At 39.7% G+C, this 16,413-nt stretch overlaps 1 long non-coding RNA gene across 1 annotated transcript in view; it reads right to left on the bottom strand.

Annotated features, from left to right (window-relative positions):
- Positions 1-16,413, bottom strand: part of LOC120581601 (uncharacterized) — a 59,125-nt gene that overhangs the window by 26,670 nt on the left and 16,042 nt on the right. Inside the window, exon 2 of the long non-coding RNA XR_005647345.1 lies at positions 2,914-3,040. This is a non-coding gene — a long non-coding RNA (uncharacterized LOC120581601). The remainder of the gene's footprint in view (positions 1-2,913; positions 3,041-16,413) is intronic.

The following is a 16,413-nucleotide window of genomic DNA, read 5'->3' as shown; positions in this document are numbered from 1 at the left end:
ACATGGCTCTGTTTTCATACACTTGTGTAGTCCCCTCCCACACTGACTCTAGGCTTGCCCGTGTGACTTGATTTGGCCAATGGGACATCAAAAAACATGACGACTAGATATGCTTTTAGAGCACTTGCACTTTGAGGTTTAATGTCCAGCGGCCATTCTGTAGAGAAGCTTGCGGAGGAATAGAGAATGATGACAAAGTAAAAAGCCCCTGGAGGATGATGGGAGGTCATCTTGGATGTTCCAGCACTAACCGCCCTCCCAGCGGGGTGCAGCTGCGTGAGTGACTGCCACCAGCATACAGAGGAGGACCACTCAGCTGATCCAGTCAACTCGAGATTCGCAAGAATTAACACATCATTGCTGTTCTAAGGCAATACATTTAAGGTGGTTTTTATACTGCAATTGATAACAGCCAGTTCTTTCTTTTAAGGTACTCCATGGCATTTATCACCCTCTGAAATAAACAGACATTCCTGTCTACCCGATTACTGTCCATCTCCTGCCATTGTAAGCTCTACCACAACAGCAATTTTGCCAGGAAAATCTTTATTCTACCACTGCATGTATGTTAGGTGCTAGCGCTCGGCACCTGATAGGCACACAATAAAATTTGTTCGGTGACTGAATAAATAAAAAACTCTGAGACTCCTAAGAAAAGTTTAGGAAAAATGTATAAAAGATGAGCTGGAGCAGATTCAAAAACCATCAAATAGGCCAATCGTTTTTTGTTATTGGTGAGGAAACAGCAACCCAGGGAGGACAAGGACGCATTGTTTAGAGTGAGGGCTATAGAACAGATAAGAATCCGCACCTGCGGTGTTCTAGGGAGCAGACCACTCAGAGAGTAGGACTCCCAGATCGAGAATACAAAAGTCCTCAGAGATAAGCAGTGTCTGCAAACTCGATTTCAGACCGGAAGCATCTGGATTTGGAGCTATTTCCCTGCAATCTGTCTGGAGTAGGTCTCTGTGGTCCTTGTGAAGGTGGTCTTGGGCATCTGCCTGCTCTTTTCGTGCAGCCTCTGAGCTATCACAATTGCACATCTGGACTCTAATTGCTTGGCGGTGACCTAGACCTTCGCTGAAGCCTGGTCTCCCAACACCTATTACAGTACTTTTCAACGCCAACACCCTGCCCCTGAGCTGGGAGTGCATTTTTTTTTTTTTTAACCATAATATTGCCTAGTTTTACTCTGTGACACCGATCCAAGTACCTACATGAACACGCCAGCCTCTGTTTACAACATGTCAGGCCCTCTGCTAAGTGATTTCCGTGCGTTATTTAATTTAAACTTTACGGCATCTCTTAGAGGTAAATACTATTCCTGTTCCCACTGTAGTGAGTAAACTGTGCATCAAAGAAGTGAGGTAACACATCCAAGGTTAACAGCTGAAATAAGTGAAGGAACCCTGCTTCACGTCATTTTCTTCCCATCTGCAAATCTTATGATCCATTGTCCTTCTTTCTCTGATGCTTCAACTCTCACAGTCCTGCATGTGCCAACGTCAGCCCAATTCTCAACCCTGGATACCCCTTCACAGCAAATTTCACTGGGAGGTACCTCATTCCTTTGAGTTCAAATCCACTGTCAGGCTTAAACTGAGAATCAGTGAATATTTACTTGACATGCCAGACTTCCCGAGTGGTTCAGGAGTAGTTCATGCCTTAACTCCCCGCAAAGTATCTAATCCTGTATTTTCCAAATCTACTGGCAGACTACTGAGGAATATATTTTAAGACAGAGGAGCTATAAGAGGTTGGCTATATGAAAGATAACTTTCCCCACATCTGCACTTTGGCATAGTCTGTCCCATGTAAATATTTAGTTATGTTTAAGAATAAGAAATATTTTATTTATAACCTTAAACTGAAGGAATCCCAAAGACCGTTTACTCCAGGGTTTTTAGTAATACATCCTTTTAATTCTTTCATGCAAATACAATATATAAAAGATCAGAATCACGTTTCTCTGATTTAAGGAGGTGTGTGCATGTGTGGTGGCTGCAGGGATGGGGAAAGTTAGTGATACCTGGCTCCTTGGCTCCTGCTTTTGCCAGACAAACTGAGGCTAAAGAAAGTCACTCACTCAAGGTCACACAGTTTTCCAGATGATCATATAGTTACCTGTGAGTGTTGGCCCTTAGTACTTTCATGCTAAAATGCACAACTTAATTCAACGTATCTACCACTTCTTTATCTGGGTAGTAGGCAGTGCTTTTTCTTCTGCCTCAGCTGACTCTAAGAATTGTTTCTCGCTATTTTCCAGGCCCACCTCCCCAGATTCCCTTGGGCACACACTGGTTGCTGCCTCCAGACTGGGTTGCCTAGCAACCAAGCTCTGCAGGCTTCCTAATAGACAAAGGTTTTTCCTTCCACTCCAACTGCTGTACTAATGCTTATTGTTGACGAGGGAACAACTCCCTGCTGAGCAAACTCTGTAATCTGGAGGCAGGTTTGGGGACTTCGTGCCAGGAGCTATGGACATCTCTCCTAAATGGAGGAGGAACAGAAGTATGAGGCCCGACTCATTGTATTGCCTGGACTATTTTCTGCATTGATGATAGATGGCGGCTATGCACGCATTTCCACTTGGTCACTCACCAGAAATTACATTACAGAAGACATTTTGTTACAGCGGAATCTGACTTCAGAGAATAATTCACATTGCCATCTTTTTGTCCCATACAACGCACAAAGAAATCATCTACTCTTGCAAGATATACAACCATATAGTTTGAAATTATTTCATGCTTATTAATTAAGTGGCTCAGATTTAAGCTCCATTTAAGTAGAAACACTTGAATCCATAGAGCACTTTCAAATCCATCTCACTGGATCCTAATGTTGTGCCATCATCAAGGTAGGCAGAACTTGGAACACCATTCCCACTTAAGAGAAGATAAAGTGACTCACCCAAAGGTAGACAGGCAAAAGAAGATGAAGCTCATTCTTTAAGACCAGTCCTCTGGCTCCAGGTGCTTGTTCAACTCTGGGACAGATGTACCTTCATGTGAAAAATAATTTGATACTGCTGGCTTGCCTGCAGAGAAAAGAGGGCAGAGGGTAATTTTCTAAATTAGTAAATAAGCTTGGAGAAATATAACAACTTATTCTGGGTTACCTGGCAAAGCTGTGACCCTTTTATCTTTCTGACTCAAGGCAATCGGCCATTAAATACTACGTTACTGATATCTCTGTGGTTTTATTACGAGATAGCCTGCGGATGCATTTAGAAAGATAGGCAGATAATTTTAAATATAGATAACTGGCAAAATGCAATTAATACACCCCACTACTGAATATGGCAGGGTCTCATAATCTTTGTTCTTCTAGAAAAAAGCAGGATAATAAATTTAACAGGGATCAGTATTGTGTCTATCTTCCTTGCCTTTGTGTTTTCTATATGCTTCCACAGAACCTGGCACATAGAAGGCATACCATAAATATTTATAGAACTGAAGAAAAAAAATAAAGAAAAATATAAGGAACCAGTGCGTTATCCAATATAGCAAAAAGAGCGTGTGTTCCAATTCCTACCTCATATCACCCAGTTAGACTAAATACCAGGGAAGGCTTTTCCGGCATTTTAGTATTGCTAAAATCCTGGAATGTTGTCCAGAGGGAAAATAAAAGTCCTTCCCTGTGAAACAAGACCAGCTACCCAACTGTAAGGCAAGATCTTGCGTAACTCAGACTGGGAAGAGGAAGGAAGTTTCGACCAAATCGGAAACACCCTCCAGCCCTCAGTGTTGCAATTCTTCTACTTCCAGTCAATATCATGCCATCTGTAAATACGATGATCATCAAAGAAATCACCTAGTTCAGAATCTGTTACTGTTAGGGCATCTTTGTCACAGCACACAGCACGACGGTCAGAAGCATCATCCCCAGGTAGATGGTCTTCCCTCCTAGAGGCTGTGTGACCCTCAGGCCTCTTTGAAGCGGTTTCCTTATAAGCAAAATGGGGATTATCATAGCACCTGGTTCAGAGCGTGGTTTAATGAGATAATTCTTGTAAAAATTTAGAGCTCAGATCTAGCATATAGGGCTCCATAAATGTTAGCCATTAATTTAAATAATAGTAATTTAAGTAATTAAATATTTGGCTTTATATCTTTTTTTTTTTCTTTTCTTTTTCTTTTTCTTTTTTTTTTTCCCCCTGAGTGGCCAATGTTCTTTGGCCAAGGTCCTAAGATGTCCAGACTTTTCAAATCGACTCACGGAAAGGATCCCTGTGACATTTCTAAGAAATGTGTTCAAACAGCATTTAACAAAATTTAGTACCTCATTAGGTCCAAGGAGGAAATTCTGGAGAAGCAGCAGTCTAGACCTTTTTCATGAAGGAGTTTGATGTTGGCACCCCACTATCTCCCTTCTCTTTCCACCCCCACCGCCTGGAAGGAGGAATCACTCAGTACACACTGTTCCTGCCCCTCCCTCAGCTGGATAGGAACGTGCCATGTTTTTCCATCACACGCTAGATTTTTGTGACACCATCTGTTCTCCTAAGCCCACGACACACAGTTTGCCTTGCTGTCATGAGTCTATTTGAAGTGTCGAAAAGAAATGTGATGAATGATTCTGAGGAATGTTGTTTGCCTACCAATCATGCACCGCTGAGTGTAGGGATGGGCTAGATAACAGTACAGTCTTATATATAATACTGGGATTCTATGATTAGCCCTATCTAATATGTCACCGAGTTGGAATGACAGAGACAAAGGCTGATTCCAAAGATGTTCAAACCAGTAAGGACCTGCTGCTACGAATCCTACCTTAGCTCTTATTTACTGAGTTCTTAGATTGCAGTAGGCACTATATTAATTACCTTCCACATATAACACAATCTTCACAGCCCCCCCAAGTAGGAAGATACTCTTATCATCCACATGTATAGTTAAGAAATCAAAGGGTTGTGAAAATGAGTTCATCTTCTCATAGTCACACAGCTGGCAAATGGCAGAGTTGGGATGTGAACCGAAGTTATCTGTCTCCTCACTGTCCTTGACCAATGCATACGCTGCCTCCCACAAGAAGAGTATAAACTAAGAACCAACTGGCTTGCATTCTCCAGTCCCACAATTAATAAGATTTCGTCTCCCAGAGTTAGTTCTATTTTGCTGCTGTTGTAACCCTAAACTAGAATAAAGTTCGTTAAGAGCGGAGACCATGAAAACATTTACACTTACACACATACCGCATACCACCTTTGATCATGCATTGTAAGAGCTCAGTAAATATCGTCGGTGGGTGCTTTGTCAAACTGGAACAACGGCCATGGTAATTAAATAATTTGTCACCCAAATCGGAGCATGTTTGAGAGTAAAAAGGGCCCTACTAAAAAGTTTGCTAGGACAACAGCTATAAACTAAGATCATCCTGGACAAATTGGACCATGTGGTTATTCTAGTTACTACCCTATCTTCTACTGTTATATCTGTTCAATGTTGTGAGTTTCCCGACATAAAAGTTAGAGATAGCCTTTGAAACACTAATGTTAAATTGGAACACCAAAAAAAATGGATTCATCCATCCTAAACACAAACCCAGAAACAGAGACTATCAAAAAGACAACCTGGATGTCACACTGATTTTGTTTTCCCTTTTACAAATGTGTTTGTAATTTTTTTTCTTACTCCTCAGCAGATGCTACCTGATTTGTGCTCTGGCTAATGTCACTCATGTCAAGAACGTTGCCAAATGCAATGAGGTGTGACTGACATCAGGAAAGATGATGAGCAAGGAGAATGGCAGCTGGCTGCATTTCCTTCTCGTAGAATTTTAATGAATCAGGGAGCATCCTGAGAGAGTACATCTGTACATGCTGGAAGCGAAGCAGGATGCTCTCATCCCAAACTCTGGGATCCGAGAACCCTGTAGTGGGCTCCATCCTCGTGATAGGGCTGCATGGGTCCTGAATAGAGGATGATGACTGGGAAATATAAGCAGAAGCTGCAAAGCTATAGAAAAACTTCAGAGAAGTAGTTAGGAAACCTGAGTTCTCTCTCTGTGCTATTACTCAGTAGCTTTGTGACTTAGGCGAATTGTTTGTCTTAATTGAGATTCTGATTGTTAATAATAAACACACACTGAAGCTGCCTTAATCAAACACAATAAAAATAAGAGGTTTATTTCAAGGATCCATGAGCATTTCATGGAAGCCAAAGGCAGGAACACAATAGGGTCTCAGAAGTAGTGGATAAGGGAGCCGAAAATGCACTGCAGGCTAGAAAGGGAGCTCATGTCTTAATTCATTATTGCCTCTTTCTGTGAATTTGCTACTTTCTCTTTTCTGTCAATTGTTCCTTCTCAGTCTGCCTGGTGGAAGACAAGATAACCCAAGTTTTCACAGTGTAGGTCCATTCAGAAGGAAAGACTGATTCTCAGTCCTCATTCTCTTGTCCATGTCTAATTCCCGGCCAAAGATCTGATTGGCCTAGCTACTGTCGGTTGTCGTCCCCAGGCCCTTGAAGCATGAATACAGGATATATCACTTTTAGATACCATGCCCGAGGCCTGCTTCTATGATCCCACAGAAAGTGGATCTGTCCCCACTGCAGGGGGACTGCTTGTGAGCTGAGGCAGTGTTTCCAAAGACGTTCATGAGCTTTATCCCCTCAACAGGAAAACCTGACTTTTTTTTCCTCATGTGATTCTAAGTCTTAAATGATACCATGTATAGGAAAAAGTAATGTGGACTGCAAACTGCGAAGGGCTTTATATTCATCGGGCACCAGCTTTAAACTTAAGTCGCCCTGTGAGTGAGAGGTAAAGCAGTCATATTTACACCTATATCCTCTGGATACCCAGGTTGTAGTCCTCCTTCCATAGATACCTGAAGGTAGGTCAATGTCATTGTCAGGGAAAAAAAACTCTCCTAATGCTAATATTGTGGGCTTAGAATTCACTGACAAGCCAGAACCTTTTCCTTCTCTATGTTTGTAATTAATTTCCTTATTTGCATTACATAAATGGTACCTTGTATAATTTCATATTCAAATTGTTATCATTAATAAACTCAGTTGCTATTTCTCTAAAGAGCTCTGAGATGCTTAATTATTAAAACTGTAAACAAAACATAAGGGGTACAGAAAGCATGAATCTTTCATGATACTAACAGATTTTGTTCATGACCTGCCATGATTATTAATATTACTATTAATTTTGCCAGGGCAGGTTGTCAACACGGGTACGAAGTATGAAGCAAGGAAGACTCCTCTACCCAAAACTAAATTCTCCAAGGAATGCCACTAAAAAAGGAAAGAATACACATCTCACTCAAGCCCTGAGATTAGGGTCAATCAATCAACAGATCTCTACTGAGGCCTGTGACAGGTAAAGACTCAACAGTGTTGGGGCTTAAGAAAGGGCTAGGATGTGAAATAATATTCCGGAAGTATTTTAATGATAGACTCCTCCACCTATGTCCGATCTGAACACTCCCTCCTCTCCAATTCTCTATAAAAATGACTGTGAAAAGAGCACCAGATTCTAGTTCTGACTCTATAACTACGGGCCTCAATTCCTCACCATTAAAGGAAGCGTAATTATAATATCTACTCTCTTCAGCTGGAATTGGCAGAGGAGGAATACTCTGTGAAGGAGCAGCAGAAAAGAGTTGAAATTCATGGTTTCGGGCATGTTTTATGCAAGGAAGCCTGAAGTGATACCTGCCCTGGGTAAACATGAACTGTTTTGCACAGAACCATTGAGAAAGAAGGTAGATCCAACATGTAAAGCCCTCTTCAGGTAAATATAAGAGGCTCTCAGCTCTAAGAGAAAGAGGGTTCAGTACAGATTACTGAATGGTGGTACCGTCTCAGAGGGTAAAACCTGTGGAGATGAGGCAGGAAAAGTGATAGAGAGGAATTAGGAAAAGAGGCAAAGGGAGAAAGAAAATGCCTGATTATACTGAACAGGCTGAGTTTAAAGGAAATACCCACTCGAGTAGCTGTTCTCTACACTCTCAAAGGTGCACACGTGCAAACACACAAATGCAGACACACGCAGGTATACATTCCCCCCTCCCGCAGACACTGTATATGTACAAAATCTCCTCGTATTCCTCAATGTATACAACTCACATGTGCATGCACACACATAAATACACCGCCACAGATCACACCAGGCACACATACACACACTTCCCCTCCTGTGTATTTCCTTTCATCCATGAGAGTAGTAACATCTCAGCAGAGTGGTCTGAAGTGTGGAAATGGAGCACACAGGTACTCCAAGGAGACAGACATAAAACCAGAGCCTGTCTGACCAAGAGTCAGTCAGAAAAACAGAAAGACCAAATCAAATGCCAACAGAAAGGTCAGCATGAGCGACTCCTATTTCCTAAAGCAACTGGTAATTTTTTCAGTACTTTTGAAAAGAAAATGGAAACTGGAAAAATTCAGGTTAATGGCTGCATATTATCATTAGTCAGATTGGTGCCCATTTTGGAAAGGATATTTTAGTGACATGTTTACTAAATGCTCCTATTCAAATGCTAGTTAAAATAGTAAATTATAGGTACATACATCACTATCCTAGATTCATCTCCCCTAATGCACATAGGAATCAACTGCGACACGTGCAAGCACAACATATACACACACGCGTGAACATCTGTAATGATGAAATATATTACTCCTAATGCCCCTATTGACTTTGAGTTATTAAATAGGCTATTAATTGTATATCTGAAGGGGGTACTGCACAAAGGAAAGGAAAGCTGAGTTCACCTGAGAGCTGCCACTTATTCAGAACTACATGTAAACATGTCCTCATATCTTCACAGGATCTCATTTAATCCCGACAAAAATTCTATGGAGTAGGTATAACTCTGATCTCCACTTTGTGGATGAAGAAACTGAGACATAGAGAAATTATGCTGAGGGGATATTATACATAATATCATAAATATGCTGAGGAAGAAGAGGAGCTTGTATTTGAACCCAGGTGGTCTAGTTCTAGAATATTATGCTAAAATGAGAATATATCATTCCCATGCCAACTATCGACTGGTACTATCTCTAATGCTATATGGAGAGGTACTTTTGACCGTCTGGGCTTAACAAGGAGTGCTATAATTGATGGGTGAAGTATGCCACAGACATGCATAGTGAGTATTTGCAATATTGACCTGGGTTCCAAAGGATAAGCAACCATTAATCGTATGTGTGACTTTTTAACATGATTTCACCCTACGGCCTTTGTTTTTTAAACTCTACTGATTCCTATGCCTATTACTAAAAATAACAGAATTCATTGAACGATAAATCTTCCCTGTGTGCTTATAATACAGTGGGGATTTAAATGCATGCCCAGAAGTCACATGATAATTAAAGAAAGTGACTTTATATACTCAAAAAACTTCAGTGGAGAAGAAAAGGAAATGGAAGTTGAAATTTTAACACTTAATCAATGTGCGAAGGCTTTGGTAGTTCTACCAGTCTAAAAATGTAATGACGTGCCCACCTTCCTGAAACAATATGATGCTTAACACCAACACTAATATGGGTAAGGAGAGTACTCTGTGCTAATTTAATCTTTACAACAACTTCCAAAAGCCCTGTTTAAAAACATACCCAAGGTCACCCAGCCATTCTGAGCAGATCCAGAACTATTATCCCAAATTGCTAAAACCAGATTATTTTTCCCATGGCTCCAAGTTTGCTTGTGGGGATGGGATAAACCAAGCATGTCTCAATCTCTCTTATAACCAAAGGTCTATGAGCTGATGACTGGCAAGAAAGAGGGCTGTGGACTGTGACCTGGGATGGCTTGGCACTCAGCCTAGCTTCATTTGAATCACATATTCAAGTGACAGAATTAACCAGCCACAGAGACTTGAGTTCACTAAGCAGGAAAAATAAGGTTGCCAAAAAAAAAAAAAAAAAAAGAAAAAGAAAGCTAATGCAATCTAAGTCTGTGTTAAATAGAACAGCCATTTATTTATTCCCTGCTTTCCTTCAAGAAAGAGTTAAGACCTGGAAAACAGTTATAATGTTTTATCTAATACTTAAAAGTTCTGTCATACTGAAGAGGGGTTAGAATTTTTTCATATGGTTTTAGAGAAAAGAATATGGCTGCTAGGTGGAAGTTCCAAAATCTATCCGAAAAAATAAATAAATAACATTGATGAGGTAGTGAGTGCCATTAATATCTGAGCTGTTCAAGAAGAAGCAAGTTTACAAATATCTTTACAAATGCTTAATGCCAGATGGACAGAAGGGATTTTAAACTTCATGCATTTGATTAACTCAGAATCATACACAGTCTAAGGTATCTTTTCATCTCCGCCAGGCAGTGGTCTGAAAGATTTGTTATGCTTTATGTGCTAAGCACAAAAGTCACAGGGTAAGAAGAATGAGAATTTTTCTATAAAAAGCCACAGAATTTTTTTTTTAAATCAAAATTCAATCATAGGATTTACTCTTACTTCTCCGCACGTAAGAGCAAAAAAAAAAAAAAAAAAGCCCCATCCATACCTGCTTCTGAGTTTCCCCAGAATCACAGTTATCTGGTCCTTCTGTTCAGAAGGAGAAGATTGGATAATAGCAAATCATCTTCTTAGCTGTGTATCACTGGTGGGGAGCATTAGCCCAGCTCCTTTGAACTGAAAGGGGCTTCAGGTCAATCCCAGTATCCCATTCTTCTCTCTCTATATGAATTCTAAGTCATTGTCCTTGCAAAATCAGCCCACCTGATCAAGCTATTGGTAATGCAGTTAGTGACCTCATCTCTCCAATACCAGTTAAATACCTTATTATACATGGAAAGAAAGAGTGAAGCTATTTTTTTTGTCTGTTCTGTGATTTCCAGATTAAAAAAATAAATAAATCTTTCTGCATTTCAGAAGGCTTTATATCAGATTTCCTTTTCCTTACTTTGCTGATACAGCAGTAGACACAATAGCTGTGTGGGGCAATTTTCTAGCCAACTTGCTTCAACTGAGCAATGTAGGATGAGAGATTGTATTCAAAATTCAGTATCACAGTTCTGTCTTTCCAAATGAGTAAGATCATGACCTCCATTCAGAGGAGAAGATAATAAAAATAACAATTTTTATTGTTATTTTTGAAAAATAACAATAAAAAGAACAAAAACAACAACAACAAAGAAAAATAAGAAATTCTTTCCTTATAGTAGATGCTAAATACATTCAAAACCAAAGACCACAGATAACACCATAAAAGAGAAAGTCTAATACTTTAAAAGTCCGGGCAGATGAGGTGAAAAGGCTCGTTATGCAGCAGTGGAACGCAGTGTCGGCATCCAGTTGGAGCTTCTGTGTCCTGCCTAAGCATGTTATAATTCGATGACAACGACCTCAGCAACAACAATAATAAAAAATGTGACTTAACCAAATACTTGAATGTTTTCAATTTTTGAGCTGGAAAGGTCTTTAAAGAGCACCTTGATCCAGTGGTTTTCAACTCTGACATCATATTCGAATCCCTGGACAGCTTTTAAAAAATATCAGTGCCTAGGCTGCATACCAGATTGATCAGAGGAGCATCTGTAGAGGTGAGAACCCAGCATCAGTGTGATTTAAAAATCTCATCAGGTGATTGTAATGTACAGCCAGGTGTACATTAGAAACGAGGTGTGGAAACACAAGGTGAAAGTAGTAAAAAGATTTGTTCACGATCATATCAGCACTTGGCAGGCAGCAAGCGCGGCCTTAATTATCAGTGAGTAACTTCTTAGGTCCCAAACTAGAAGAAGCAAACGCATAGAGAAAGTAACAGAAGGAGAATGTGCAAAAGTTGTCAAGATTCTTTTTGATCACAGCGATATTTGGCTAGTTGGAAATTTGGTTGCGCTAATGATATAATGCACTTTCTTAGTGCCTATAATGTGCTAAAAATAGCGGAACATTTAACATACATTCCCTTTATATCCTGTAACAATACACTAAAGAGGTAAAAACACTGATGCACAGAGAGATAAATTATATTGCCTAGTACACAAAGCTAATTAATACATTTCTGAGGATGGATTAAAATTTGACTATTTGAGGTAAAATTTATATGAAGAGAAATTACAATTACATGAATTTGGCAAATGGATACACCCATGTAACCAACACTGCAATCGATATGTAGAAAATTCTCATTTCCTAGAAAATTCCCCCACATCCCATTCCAATCATTCTACCCCTCATAGACAGCTATGGTTCTAATTTCTGTCACTATGAGATTCACCCATATTATTCCAAGTATCAGTAGTTTGTTGTCTTTATGAAGCTGAGGAGTATTCTGTTGTATATGCCATAATTTGTTCACTTGTTGTCCTGTTTATGGTCATTTATCTATGATTAGTAAAGGTTTTTGGCTATTTATTAGTAAAGCTGCTATAAATATTTTTGTTCAAGTCTTTTTGTAAAAATATATGTTCATTTCTCTTGGGTAAGTACTTAGAGTCACCAGACATAGGTGTATGTTTAACTTTACAAGAAATTATGAAGCTGTTTTCTAAATTCATTTTGTGAATGAAGTTGGAGTTGAGATTCATTGTTTCCATTTGTTTATCCAGTTATTCCAGCACCATTTGTTAAAAAGACTTTTATTTTCCCGTTGAAATGTCTTTGAGCTTTTACTGAAATTAACTATATGAATATCAATCTATTTTTGAACTTTACTTTGTCCCATTGATCCACCTGTATATTCTTCAACACAATACCATCTTGATTATTATGGCTTATAATAAGTCTCCATATCAAGTCATATAGTTCACCTGACTTTGTTCTTTTTCAAGATAGCTTTGAGTGTTGTCTATTCTTTCCATTTGTATAGAAAGTTTAGAGTACGATCATTTGCCTTCGTGCATGCGCGTGCACACACACACACACCCTTGAAATTTTGTTTTGCATTCTGTTTTAACAAAACAATATTGAATCTCCCAATTCATTAACATGTCATCTCCATCGATTTAGGTCTTCTTTAAATCTCTTAAAAATATTTTAGAGCTTTTAATAGATAAGTCTCATATATCTTTTTGTTAAATAACCCTTGATTTTTATGAGTATCTTATATGCTCCTATAAATATTATATTTAAATTTCATTTTCCAAATATTTGCAGCTAGTGCATATCATTTACATTGATATATCAATCACGACCCGCTGAGTATCTATAATGTGCTAGAAACTGTACTAAGCATTCTCTACTAAAATCTTTATAGCAACTTATTTAAGAGATGAGGCAACTGAGGCAGAAATAAATTATATAGCTGAGGACATAAAGCCAATAAAGTTCTAAATTTGAACTAAAAACCTAAGTCTTTTTAATGTTAAATTCTATGTTCAAACTCCTGTGCTTTGCTTGTGTCATAATATGGGGGCCTTAAGTATCATATCCTTGAGGGTTTACCCCTACCAGTCGCTGGGTTTCCATGGCAGATCTTTGAGTAGGGAAATAAGTTTGAAAGAGACGTTCCTAAGGAGCCTATACAGATGGAGGTGGGAAGAATGAAGCGGATGGGGCGCTGAGAGACAGACTACATATTGTCAAACATCCCACACACTGCCACCTCCAATTTGACTCTCCTTCTTTAAGTTCGCCAAGAGTGAAGTTTCATGCCGTCACTCTGGAAAACAGTCTGGTAGTTCTTCATATGCTTAAACGCAGAATTTAAATATGACCCAGCAATTCTATTACTAGTTATGCATCCAAGAGACATGAAAACATACATCCACATGGAAAACTTGTATGCACATGTGTACAGAAGTTTTATCCATAGTAGCCAAAAGGTAGAAACAACCCAATGTCCACCAACTGATGAATGGATAAGCAAAATGTGATATATCTAAATAACAGAATTTTTTTTTTTTAACCACAAAAAAAGATGAGGTACCGATTTGTGTTGTTACATGAATGGACTTGAAAACATTATGCTCAAAGAAGCCAGTCAAAAAAGACCACATATTACATGATTCCATTCATATGAATGCCCAAAAGAGGTAAATCTGTGTAGATAGAAAGTAGATTAGTGATTGCTTAGGGCTGGGAGAGGGGAGAGATGGGAATGATATCTAACCGGTATGGAATTTCTTTCTGAGGTGATGAAGTCGTTCTAAAATTGACTATGGTGATAGTTGCATATATGGGTAAATATACCAAAACCCAGTAAATTCTACATTTTAAATGTGTGGATTGTATAGTATGTGATTTATATCTTGATAAGGCTATTAAAAATAAAAGAATAAAGTTTTTGTTCTTTTTCACAGTGCAATGCCTGACACCTAATAGATGCCCAATAAACATTTGTTGGGAAGATTAAAGAATAGATTCACTAGTAATAGGCCCCACTGTTTACAGGTACTGGGCTACAATGATGGAGAAGTGCTTTAAAAATATAAATAAAGTAACTCCCTTTCTCTGATTTATCCAACCACATAGTAAATCACCTGGAACACCACTTACTGTCCCAGGCTTCATTTAACTAAATCCCTTAGGTATTTGGGGACTCTTTCGGGAGTACTGTTGTCATCCATTATTACTGGCATTTTCGGCACTGCCTTGTACTACCGTTGGTAGGTCTCCTTCCTTTTTCTAGCTTGTTTCTAATAGAATTCTTAAAAGCAACCTTGAGAAACTGACAGATGAGAAGATCCAGGGAAGCAGAAAAGGATAAGGCTGCAAACTACAACAGAGCTATAAGATCACTAAACACAGTAAGTAATCTGTATCCCTTGGCATTTTTACCTCCCTAATTTTCAACTAACAAAAAAAAGAAAATCTGACTACATCAGCAGGGAGCACTGCAATCTTTATCACAAATATGGGTCATACTTTATTTTTCTCAGAGCATGAAATATATCACTGAAGCTATTTATTTGTTTTACTCTTTTAAGTCCTTTTAGTCCTAAAAAGATAGAATAGAAAGGGACTTTAAAATTTCTTTAGTCTAGTGCGTTCCAAACATTAATGTTAGCCACCTGACACTCATTCCCACTGGCCACTATTTCCCTCCTTTAAAACCTCCCAGAAGTCTCCTCCAGTGTTGTATTTTACTGTTGAGTACAGGATCTCAGGCTCCATCACATCCCCTGCCCTCCCCCCCACCGCCCCCCGCCCCGAACACCCTCTTGTGTGTTCTCCACGTGCTAACGTGAGGAGCGGGGTGGGGAGAAAGTTAGCTGGACTTCATTTGGCCAGCTGGTCTGCGGAGGTCTGTGCATCTGTGCCAAGATGAGGTCGAAGGGAAGAAGGCCAGAAGCCTGACACGTCCCATTTGTTTTTTCTCAAAGGCCACGGCACTGGCTGTAGACAGATGTCTGGCAGGCTACATCCGAGGATATTTACTCACGCCTACTCACAGATGGCTTTACTGAGTTCCACAGCGTACGTTTGATTTCTTTCTAAAGCTTCAACTTATAACTTGAGGGATCACGGAAATTACAGCTGAATAGATATTTTATCTGCTAATATTTGAATTCTCACATGCTAGGCAGTATACAAAACAATAACATCTCATTTGATCCTCACACCCACCCTGTCAAGTAGGCAGTATCACAACTCCTATTCTACAGATGAGTAAGCTAAGAATCAGAAAGACAAAGTCACTAGGCCAAGGTCACATAGCTGGTACGAAATAGATTTGGTATCAAAATCTAAGTAGAGTCTGACTCCATAGCCTATGTTCTTTCTCACTGTGCTATAAAAGCTAACGGAGATGATGATGATGATGATACCGCTATTCAGGCCGACACCGCCGACAACACAAAACACAACCAGAGGCCCTACACTATGGCCAGCGCTTTATATGCGGGGTTTCTCTGAACCCTCACAGCCTCTTCCTGGGATGCCGTTGTCAACGGCTTCTCCTTATCTGAAGGAACTGAGCTCCTGAGAGGTTCAGCAACCTGCTCCGTGCTACCAGACTGGTGACAGCACTGAGACCGAGCCAGTTCGGTGTAGCTCCGGCACCCACATGCCCGTCGGTCGCTACCGCAACCGTCTTGTTTTAAAGAGAAACTGAAGCTCAGAGGAGGAAATCTCAAGGCCCATATTTCGAGAATAAGTCAGTTTAGAAGCGACAGCCGCCGAGCCTGGTTACCAACTCCCAGAAAAGTGCTCGCTCCTTAGTGCCAATTGTGAGAAAATGCAACCGGGCTCCATTTTAAGAAGTGGAGGTGTGTTCTGAGAAACAGTGGTGGGGAGAGAGTGGCCTTGGAACCAGAAAATGAGAACTAAGCCGTTAATTAGCTGCTTCCCTTTGACCGGGACACTCAACTGGTCGTAGGTCTTTTCCTCTTTCACTAGGGAGCTTATTATATGATTGGGAAATTTTGCCATTAAGGACTGACTACTCCAAGACAGCGTGCAGGCGAGAGCTAAATTAGGCTATAAAAATGTTAATGGCTATCGCTTAAGACTGAATAGATCTCTATAGGTCAAAGTAATAAAAAATGCTT

The sequence above is a fragment of the Pteropus medius genome, unplaced genomic scaffold (assembly GCF_902729225.1).
Source record: "Pteropus medius unplaced genomic scaffold, Ma_sr-lr_union100, whole genome shotgun sequence".
NCBI classification, from domain to species: Eukaryota; Metazoa; Chordata; class Mammalia; order Chiroptera; family Pteropodidae; genus Pteropus; species Pteropus medius.
This window is presented reverse-complemented; position numbering and strand designations above follow the sequence as displayed.